The sequence below is a fragment of the Elephas maximus genome, chromosome X, assembly GCF_024166365.1.
Source record: "Elephas maximus indicus isolate mEleMax1 chromosome X, mEleMax1 primary haplotype, whole genome shotgun sequence".
Classification (NCBI taxonomy): domain Eukaryota; kingdom Metazoa; phylum Chordata; class Mammalia; order Proboscidea; family Elephantidae; genus Elephas; species Elephas maximus.
The window spans coordinates 67,988,920-68,000,001 of record NC_064846.1 but is presented as its reverse complement, the minus strand read 5'-3'; the positions used below and the strand labels follow the sequence as shown (position 1 = coordinate 68,000,001).

At 37.8% G+C, this 11,082-nt stretch overlaps 1 non-coding gene across 1 annotated transcript; it reads right to left on the bottom strand.

Annotated features, from left to right (window-relative positions):
- Nucleotides 1-1,002: 1,002 nt before the first annotated feature.
- On the bottom strand, nt 1,003-1,109 carry LOC126069805 (U6 spliceosomal RNA). The gene has a single exon (XR_007516073.1). It is a non-coding gene; the product is annotated as a U6 spliceosomal RNA (small nuclear RNA).
- Between the last annotated feature and the right edge of the window lie 9,973 nt (nt 1,110-11,082).

Genomic DNA, 11,082 nt, shown 5'->3' with positions numbered 1-11,082 from the left:
TTACTCTTTCCTTCACAAAAAAGCTGAGGAACTAAAAAATCAACAACTCTTCTTAGGTTTGTCAGAGAATTGAGATCACAGAGCACACCACTCCCCAAAACAGTGGAGCTAGAGGCAGAGAGAGAAAAATCATAGATTACCAGGATTAGAAACTCCTGCATGATCTAGCATCAGGCACTACTATTTAAAGGGTAATTGACTAATTCCTGAAGACTGAGCATGGACTAATTTGAGAGATAAAAATTCCTGGAGTCTCAACCTTAGGGGGAATCCCACACTTTCTTGTGTCTTACCTTCATGAGCCCCACCAGGTTCTCATTGTGAAGATCAGAGAAACATCCCTACTTACTTCTGGCAGAGGGAGGGGACAAGTAACCATGTGAAATACTCCCAGAGTGCTTTTCTCTCCTTAATGGTAGCCTGCCCTCAATGAAAACTATTTAACCAGAAGGAAATCAACCAAAGTAAAGGGAAATACCCAATGTCAGCTCCCTCTAGCCTTCCTTTCTCACTTAAAGAGTGAAAAAAGAAATAGCTGAGAACCACTTGTAAAGATCACACTTCTGGGGCACAATCTCACTAAAAGACTGACAGTTAGTCACATGATTATAGAATTTTTCCACTCCCCTCCATCTTACCCTCCCATCAACATGGATCCAGTACAATAACAGGGGGTTACAACAAAAGAGAACTGCTAAGCTCAGACCCCATTTAAGGAGTCTCTAAAAATAAAACAAAAACATAGCTGTCTTTTGGTCAATTCTGACTCATGGCAACCTCATGTGTATCAGAGTAGAACTACCCTACACTTTTTTTTTAATTCATTTTGCTGTAGTTGTTGAGAATATATACCTCAAAACATAAACCAAGTCAACTGTTTCTACATGTACAATTCAGTGACATTGACTATTTGAGTTGTGCAACCATTGTCACCCTCCTTTTTGAGTTTTCCCTCCCCCATTAGCATAAACTCACTGCCCACTAAGATTCTTATCTAATATTACAAATATGGAATCCTTCACAAATTTCTGTGTCATCCTTGTTTAGGAGCCATGCTAATCTTCTCTATATCATTCCAATTTTAGTATATATGCTGCTGAAACAAGCACAGCATTGGGTTGTTAATGGCAGTTTATTTTTTTGGAAGTAGATCACCAGGTCTTTCTTCCAAGGCACCTCTGGGTGGATTTGAACCACTAACCTTTCAGTTACCAGCTGACTATGTTAACCATTTGCACCACCCAGGACCCAAGCAGTCTCTATGGAAACACAAAAACAACAAAGGAGACAAAATCAAGGACACCTGAAGAAATTTTATCCTTTTGCATCCATAGCTATAGCAAACAGTAAACACAGCCTAATTCCTAGCCAGATAAACATAAAACCTCACACTGAAGGACTGTTAAACCTCAATTTCTTTCATTTGATACATCATGTCCAGTTTTCAACCAAAAATTACAAGACATGCTAAAAGGCAAAGAAAACACAGTCTGATGAGTCAAGGCAAACATCAGAACAAGTCTCATAAATGGCCGAGATTTTGGAATTATCATACTGTGAGTTAAAAATAACTGGGATTTATATGCTAAGCTCTCTAATGGAAAAAGTGGACACAATGGAAGAACAGGTGTGTAATGTAAGCAGAGAGCTGTAAACTCCATGAAAAAGTCAAAGCAAAATGTTAGCAATCAAAAACAATATAGCACAAATGAAGGATGTCTTTGTCGGGCTCATCAGTAGACTGAACATGGTCAAGGAAAGCATTAGTCATCTTGGAGACATGTCAATAGAGCCTTCCAAACTGAAAAGCAAGGAGAAAAAAGATTGAAAAAAGGGACAGAATATCTAAGAACTGTGGGACAAAAGTGTAACATGCATGTAATGGGAATACCAGAAGAAGAGTAAAAGAAAGAGAAGAAATATTTGAAGTAATAATGGCTGAGAACTCTCCAAAATTAGTGACAGATGCCAAACTACAGATCCACTAATCTCAAAGAACACCAAGCAAAAACTACAACTAGCCAAAAAAAAAAAAAAAAAAACCATTGTTGTCAACTCAATTCTGACTCATAGCAATCCTATAGGACAGAGTAGAACTGCCCCTAGGGTTTCCAAGGAGTGGCTGATGAATTCGAACTGCTGACCTTTTGGTTAGCAGTCGAGCTTTTAACCACCTAGGTGTATCATATTCATGTTGCAGAAAATCAAAGAAAAAACAAAATGTTGAAAGAAGCCAGAAGAAAATACACCTTAATTATAGAGGTACAAGGGAATGAATTACATCAGATTTCTCTTCAGAAACCATGAAAGCAAGAGAGTGGAGTGAAATACTTAAAAGCAGGAAAAACAAAATAGCCTGGAATTTTGTACCCAGAAAAATTATTCTTCAAAAGTAAAGGAGAAATAAAGAATTTCTCAGACAAATAAAAATTGATGGAAATTGTCAGTAGATCTACCTTGCAAGAAATGTTAAAGCAAGTTCTTCAGTGAGAAGGAAAATGATACAGGTAAAAAAATTGGACCTACATAAAGGAAGAGTGGTCAATAAGAAACAAATGAAGGTAAAATAAAAACCTAAGAGATAATAGTTTGTTCAAAGTAACAATAGCAAGAATATAGTTAATGATTATAGATTATGGATAAGTGAAATGGACAACAGCAATGTTAAAAGGGATTGGGGTATAATATAGCTGTACTACCTGTGAAGTGGTATACTGCAGTTTAAAAGTGGACTTAGATTTATTGTAAATGTATATTTCAAACTCTAGGGCAATCGTTATGGAGCCCTGGAGGTGCAATGGTTAAAAGCTCAGGCTGCTAACTAAAAGGTCAGAATTCGAATCCACCAGCCACTCCTTGGAAACCCTATGGGGCAGTTCTACTCTGTTCTCTAGGGTCACTATGAGTCAGAATCAATTCAATGGTAATGGGCTTGGGCAGAGCAACCATCAAAAAGTTTTTAAAAAGAAATATAATTGTCATGCTGAGGAGAGAAAATGCAATCATATAAATGGCTCGATTAAAACCACAGAAAGCAAGAGAGTGGAAGACAATAAAAGACAGAACAAGAGCAAAAGATAGAAAACAATTACAAATATGGCATACACAGATAGTCGCAGACTTACATATTTTAGTTACCAGAAACTGCACTTATAACCACGTGTTTTTTTTTTTTTTTGGTTCATCTTATTGTTAGTAATGTGCATGCATGCATGTATGTATTAAAATATATCTATAAGTTTATACACAATGTTTCCAACCCCCAAAAGACAAAGATTGGACTTATAAATATACTAATAATAAAAAATAAATAAATAAAATAATAAAAGGCAATAATAATGAAAAATTTTTTTAAAAAGACATACTCGGCTAATGTCAGAAGTGACTTACAATGGAGTTGTCATAAGTTCGTGTCTTTGTGTTATCTAGAGAAGCAAAACCAGTGAAGCATATAAATATATATAGAGAGAGATTTATATCAAGGAAATAGCTCACGCGGTTGTAGAAGCTGGAACGTCCCGAGTTCATGGGTCAGGCTGGAGACTTCCCCAGATTCACATAGCCGCAGGGACTGGAGAACCCAAGATTGGCAGGCAAGACAGCAAGTAAGCTTCTAGCTCAAGTCCCAAGAACTGGAGGTCAGATGAATAGGAGTCAACTGCAGGATCCAGATTAAGCAAAAGCCCATGAGCCTTGCCAGAATGTCCACTATTCAATGCAAGCCACACACCCAAGGAAACTCCCTTCCAACTGATTAGCTACTCACAGCAGATCCCATCATGGAGGTGATCACATCATTATACTACTGCCAAACTATATCATAACTGTCAAGCCACTGAGAATCATGGCCCAGCCAAGTTGACACACAACCTTCACAATCGAAGTCGGGCAGTACCTGTATTATTCCAATCATATCAATACTCACTTTAATTGTGATTGGTATAAATAACCAATTAAATTATATAGGCACGTCTCCTAGGGTGCAGTTGATTAACAAAAATTCTTGTCTAAAGGATGAAAGTGGTTTAGGGTGGGGAGAGATGGTGACACCCTATGAGGACAGCACAGTGCAAACCAAGCCAAAGTCTGCCATCAATTGGTGGCTCTATCCAATTAGTCGACAGCAGTTAGTTAAAGGATCAAATGTCCTCAGTTGTGATTTGGCCACCCTGTTCCTGACACCAACTGTTTTAATCTCTTCCTCTTCACTCCATTGGTGGCGGAGGAATTCCTGCCCTAGGGATATGAGGAAGGATGAACACACACAAGACATGCAGATACTTAAGAGATCCACTGGAAATTGTCTCCCAATAGTGGCTATTTAAATTAATTGAATTTAATAAAATTTTAAAAATCAGTTCTTAAGGTGCATTTGAGATCATTCAAGGATTCAACGCCACATGTGGTAGTTGTTGTTGTTAGGTGCCGTCAAGTTGGTTCTGATTGATAGCCACTCTATGTACAACAGAATGAAACACTGCCCAATCCTGTGCCATCCTTACAATCGTTGTTTTGCTCGAGCCCATTGTTGCAGCAACTGTGTCAATCCACCTTGTTGAGGGTCTTCCTCTTTTCTGCTGACCCTGTACTTTACCAAGCATGATGTCCTTCTCCAGGGACTGATCCCTCCTGACAATATGTCCAAAATACGTAAGACACAGTCTCACCATCCTTGCTTCTAAGGAGCATTCTGGTTGTACTTCTTCCGAGACAGATTTGTTTCTTCTTTTGGCAGTCCATGGTATATTCAATGTTCTTCGCCAACACCACAATTCAAAAGTATCAATTCCTCTTTGGCGTACTTATTCATTGTCCAGCTTTCACATGCAAATGATGCGATTGAAAATACCATGGCTTGGGTCAGGCGCACCTAAGTCTTCAAGGTGACATCTTTGCTTTTCAATACTTCGAAGAGGTCCTTTGCAGAAGATTTGCCCAATGCAAAGCGTCTTTTGATTTCTTGACTGCTGCTTGCATGGGTGTTGACTGTGGATCCAATTAATGAAATCCTTGACAACTTCAATCTTTTCTTCATTTATCATGATGTTGCTCATTGGTCCAGTTGCAAGGATTTTCATTTTCTTTACGTTGAGGTGCAATCCATACTGAAGGCTGTGGTCTTTGATCTTCATTAGTAAGTGCTTCAAGTCCTTTTCACTTTCAGCAATCAAGGTTGTGTCATCTGTATAACACAGGTTGTTAATGAGTCTTCCTTCAATCCCGATGCCCCTTCCTTCTTCATATAGTCCAGTTTCTCAGATTATTTGCTCATCATACAGATTGAACAAGTATGGTGAAAGGATACAACCCTGACCACACAGTTCCTGACTTTAAACCACACGGTTCTGTGGAACAACTGCATCTTGAGCACAGCACAATTATGTGTTCTGGAATTCTCACTCTTAGCAACGTTATCCATAATTTGTTATGATCCATACCGTTGAATGCCTTTGCATAGTCAATAAAACATAGGTAAACATCCTTCTGATAGTCTCTGCTTTCAGCCAGAGTCCATCTAACATCAGCAATGATATCTCTGGTTTCACGTCCTCTTCTGAATCCAGCCTGAATTTCTGGCAGTTCCCTGTCAATATACTTCTGTAGCCGCTTTTGAATGATCTTCAGCAAAATTTTGCTTGCGTGTGATATTAATAATATTGTTCAATAATTTCTCTGGTTGGATCACCTTTTTTGGGAATAGGCATAAATATGGATCTCTTCCAGTTGGTTGTCCAGGTGGCTGTCTTCCAAATTTCTTGGCATAGATGAGTGAGGGCTTCCAGAGCTACCTCCGTTTGTTGAAACATCTCCACTGATATTCCATTAACTCCTGGAGCCGCGTTTTTTGCCAATGCCTTCAGTGCAGTTTGGACTTCTTCCTTCAGTACCATAGGTCTCTGATCATATGCTACCTCTTGAAATGGTTGAACGTGGACTAATTCTTTTTGGTGTAATGACTCTGTTTATTCCTTCCATCTTCTTTTGATGCTTCCTGCATCGTTTAATATTTTCCCCATAGAATCCTTCACTATTGCAACTTGAGGCTTGAATTTTTTCTTCAGTTCTTTCAGCTAGAGAAACACCAAGTGTGTTCTTCCCTTTTGATTTTCTATCTCCAGCTCTTTGCACATGTCATTATAATACTTTACTTTGTCTTCTCGAGCCATCCCTTGAAATCTTCTGTTAAGTTCTTTTGCTTCATCATTTCTCCCTTTTGCTTTAGCTGCTCAGTGTTCGAGAGTAAGTTTCAGAGTGTCCTCTGACATGCATCTTGGTCTTTTCTTTCTTTCCCGTCTTTTCAATGACCTCTTTCTTTCTTCATGTATGATGTCCTTGATATCATTCCACAACTCATCTGGTCTTCAGTCATTAGTGTTCAACGCATCAAATGCATTCTTGAGGTGGTCTCTAAATTCAGGGGGATATACTCAAGGTCGTACTTTGGCTTTTTTGGACTTGCTCTGATTTTCTTCAGTTTCAACTTGAACTTGCATATGAGAAATGGATAGTCTGTTCCACACTTGGCAACTGGCCTTGTTTTGACTGATGATATTGAGATTTTCCAGTAGTCGATTTGATTTCTGTGTATTTCATCTGGTGAGGTCCATGTGTATAGTTGCCATTTATGTTGTTGAAAAAAGATATTTGTGATGATGAAGTCACTGGTCTTACAAAATTCTATCATTTGATCTTCAGCATTGTTTCTATCACCAAGGCCATATTTTCCAACTACTGATCCTTCTTCTTTGTTTCCACCTCTCACATTCCAATCACCAGTAATTATCAATGCATCCTGATTACATGTTCAATCAATTTCAGACTGCAGAAGCTGATAAAAATCTTCAATTTCCTCATCTCTGTCCTTAGTGGTTGGTGTATAATTTGAATAATAGTCATATTAACTGATCATCCTTGTAGGAGTATGGATATTATCCTATCATTGACAGAGTTGTACTTCAGGATAGATCTCGAAATGTTCTTTTTGACAATGAATGCAATACCATCCCTCTTCAAGTTATCATTCCCAGCGATAGTCTGTTTCAAAATGGCCAGTGCCAGTTCATTTCAGCTTACTAATGCCTAGGATATCAATGTTTATGCATTCCAGTTCATTTCTGATGATTTCCAATTTTCCTAGGTTCATACTTGGCACATTCCATGTTCTGATTATTAATGGATGTTTGCAGCTGTTTCTTCTTATTTTGAGTTGTGCCACATCAGCGAATGAAGGTCCTGAAAACTTGACTCCATCCATGTCATTAAGGTCGACTCTACTTCAATCATTGACACTATTTTACATTGCCTTTGGAAGATAGTATTTTCAATAAGTACAACAATGAGTGCCTTCCAACCTGGGGGGCTCATCTTCTGGCAGTATATCAGACAATGTTCCACTGCCATTCATAAGTTTTTAACTGGCTAATTCTTTTGAGAAGACTGCCAGGTACTTCCTCCTAGTCTATCTTAGTCTGGAAGCTCAGCTGAAACCTGTCTTCCATGGGTGACCCTTCTGGTATCTGAATACGAGTGGCATAGCTTCCAGCATCACAGCAACACACAAGCTCCCACAGTATGACAAATTGACAGACACATGGGGGCATATGATTAGGGACTACAATATCGGACAGTGCAAAGATAGAAGAAAATCATCATTGAAGAAAATACTATAATACAGAATATTAAGAATTCACAATGTGTCAAGCACTTCAGTGGATTATCTCACTTAATCCTCACATTAGTCCTATAAATTAAGGTTCTTCACTTTGCAAATGAGGAAATCATATCTCAGAAAGGTAGAAAAGTTTCCTTATCTGAGCTCAAGCATCTACTAAATGTCAGAGACTGGACTGCACTTAAATTCTGTTTTAGTCATTTAATGCTGCTATAATAGAAATAACACTAGTGGATGGCTTTAACAAAGAGAAATTTACTTCTTCATAGTAAAGTAGGGTAAAGGTACAAATTCAGGGACCCAGCTCCAGGGAAAGCCTTTCTCTCTCTGTCAGCCTTCTCATCAGTCCTCCCCTGGGCTAGGAGCTTCTCCGTGCAGGGACCTTGAGTCCAAAGGATGCACTCTGCTCCCAGCACTGCTTTCTTGGTGGTATGAGGTCACCCCTCTCTGCTCTCTTCCCTTTCCTTTTTATCTCTTGAGAGATAAAAGGTGGTGCAGGCCACACCCCAGGAAAACTCTATTTACATTGGATCAGGCATGTGACCTGGGTAAGGGTGTTACAATTCCACCCTAATCCTCTTTAACATAAAATTACAATCACAAAATGGAGGAAAACCACACAATTCTGGGAATCATGGCCTAACCAAGTTGACACATATTTTGGGGGGACACAATTCAGTCCATGCCACTATTTTACATTGCCTTTGTAAAATATTATTTTCAATAAATGATTGCAACAATCTTGACATTCCTACATGCTCTTCTAGCTATTCCCTCCCCTTGAACTTGGGTGTGCTCTTATTTCCTCAATGGAAGTAATGTTCTACCCTCAATGCAAATGATGTTACATACAGTGGAAATGACTTTCAAGGATACATCATAAAAGATGATAGAGCCCCACCCTGGTTGCCAATTGGGACACTAGCTCTTGGAAGTCAGCTGGCAGGCTGTGAGGATGCCCAGGCCACATGATGAAGCCATGACTAGATATTCTATCTGATAGTCATTGCTGAGGTCCCAACCAGCAACCAGCATACATTCCCAAACATATGAGTGAGGAAGACTTCGAGATGACTCTAGCCTCAGCCCCCAAATTGATTGCAATTTGGGAAATCCATCAGGGAAATTGTCTACTTGATATAAATCAACCCTGAGAACTATGAGAGATAGTAATAATGATAATAAATTATTGTTGTTTGCTCTCACTAAGTTTGGGAGTTTGGGGTGATTTGTTATGCAACAATAGATAATTCAAACAATGCACTTTTCAGCCAATGACACAAAAAGCTTTATTTCAGACAATGAATTAATGTTTGTTTGCTTTCTTTGTGCACTTATGCATTAATAGTAGCAAGTGAACAAATTCTTTTTATATTCTGACTTGAATTTTGTAGAATTAGAATTGAAAAGTCAAACCAATTTTTGCTTATTTTAAAAAATAAAAACATTTAAAAAGTTGAATGTTGTCCAAGCAAAACTGTTTCTTAAGTAGTACTGAAAATTTTGTTAGAAATTGCCATATTTGTATTTTAAACTCTAGACTTCGTCTTTCATTTATTTATTCTGGTTGCTAGATAAGTTGCCTTATTTGCATTATTTCCAAAGATGTGAAAAAATCACTTTGATTTTTTAATTTAAAAGCAAACATATTTAATCCTTTTCACTAAAAAATAGAGGAAATATTGTACAGAAAAATAATTTATTCCTAGTCAAAGAAACATAAAGTATACTCAGTGAAAACATACAACTTTGTCATATTTTAATGTTCTAGAATACATTTTGCATTGACATATGTTCATCATAAATCTAAGAAAGACCTTATTATTTTTTGGAAATTTTAAAATTTTATAGGTGTATTTTTTAGTAAGCTTAAATTTTCTAAAGATTATTTTTCATTTGGAGGTAAAAATAGCTCATGATCAAACTTTAAAAGAGTATATCCCCTTTCCAATTTGATCAAGTCTTGAGAAACTATGCAACAGTCTCATAATAAAACAGTTTAGAAATATTTTGTATGCTTATGTTTTAAAATGACCTCAAACAGTTACAGTCCCCTATCTCAACAGCATCACTCGCTCTAAAGCAGAGATAGGAGACAAGAATCAGGAGTTAACAGGATGGAGGACATTGGAGCCATGTGGATTCATGTTAGTTTATTGTTTAGTTTATTCACTGTGGCTTAAGGGGCAAGAAAGCTTCATCACTTACTAATCCCATCATCTTCAAGACTTTTCAGTAGACAATAACAAATACTGAGCAAGCAAATCTTTTGATCTATTTCAATCTACTTCTGATTAGGTAACAAAAAAAGAAAGCTTATGAAATTGATTCTGTGTGTATCCTATATCTACATCTATACCTATACATAAAATATTTTCCCCATATGTCTACATCTACATGTAAAATGGGGGAAAAAATTCCACCACCCCTGGTGTATTCTCTGAACAGGGAAAGAAAAGCAAAAGCATTTGGTATGATAAGGGAGTCCCATCTAAGAATTTGATCTGGGTATGTTGAAAAAAATCTGTAGTCTGAAAGCTTCTGCAGTTCTTTGTATGGCTTAAGACTGATGCCTCAATAGACAACTATTCTATTTTCAAGATTGCCCTTTTGCACTTTTCTTGTCCATAGGCCTCAAAGTCTGCATTGCATTGTGAACACTAGCAGTAAAGCATTCTACTCCTATAGTCACCAGCAAATCATGAGGGAATATTTTTGTGCACTTGTCTTTAGCTCTCCTGGTAATGAATCAGCATAAACATATAAAGCCATTTAGAAAGTTTAAAGGGGTCCTACCTCTCAGGCTGCTGATAACAAGCAGCCTCTCTAAATCAGAATGCTACAGAAGTTGTCCGATGGGTCTTCTCAAAAACCTAGTATCAGTAAATTTCTTATCCAGTCACATAGTAAGAGGGGCCTGTCTGCCCATCTTTGCCTCTCCTTCCTCCTAGAAAAGACAAGCAGCACTCCACCCCAAAGCACACCCACACTTCTTTGAAAATTACTCACCCCTCCCACTTACCTTCTGAGTAAGCCATCACAGCCATTTATTTCCATTGCCTGAAGATTCCTCCAGGCTTCCAATCACAAGGGTGAAGCAAAGTCCCTTAAAGTGTGTTCATCTATTCCAACGTGAAAAATAAATTTACATATATTTGAAAGCAACTCACACCCACTAAAATACTGATTCACTCAGATCAGGATAGCAAATAAATACATGAAAAGCAGGAAATGTAAAAATGAGAAGCCCTTTGGATGTAATGTATAAAGTGAACTGTGGAGAACTAGAAAGTATATCCACTGTACCAAACTGAAGGTCTCCAGTTTTTGGCATATTAATCTGGACTTCACCAGTAAATAGTACACAGAACTAAATTTTTTGGCTATATCAGCACATTTGTGGCTCAGAA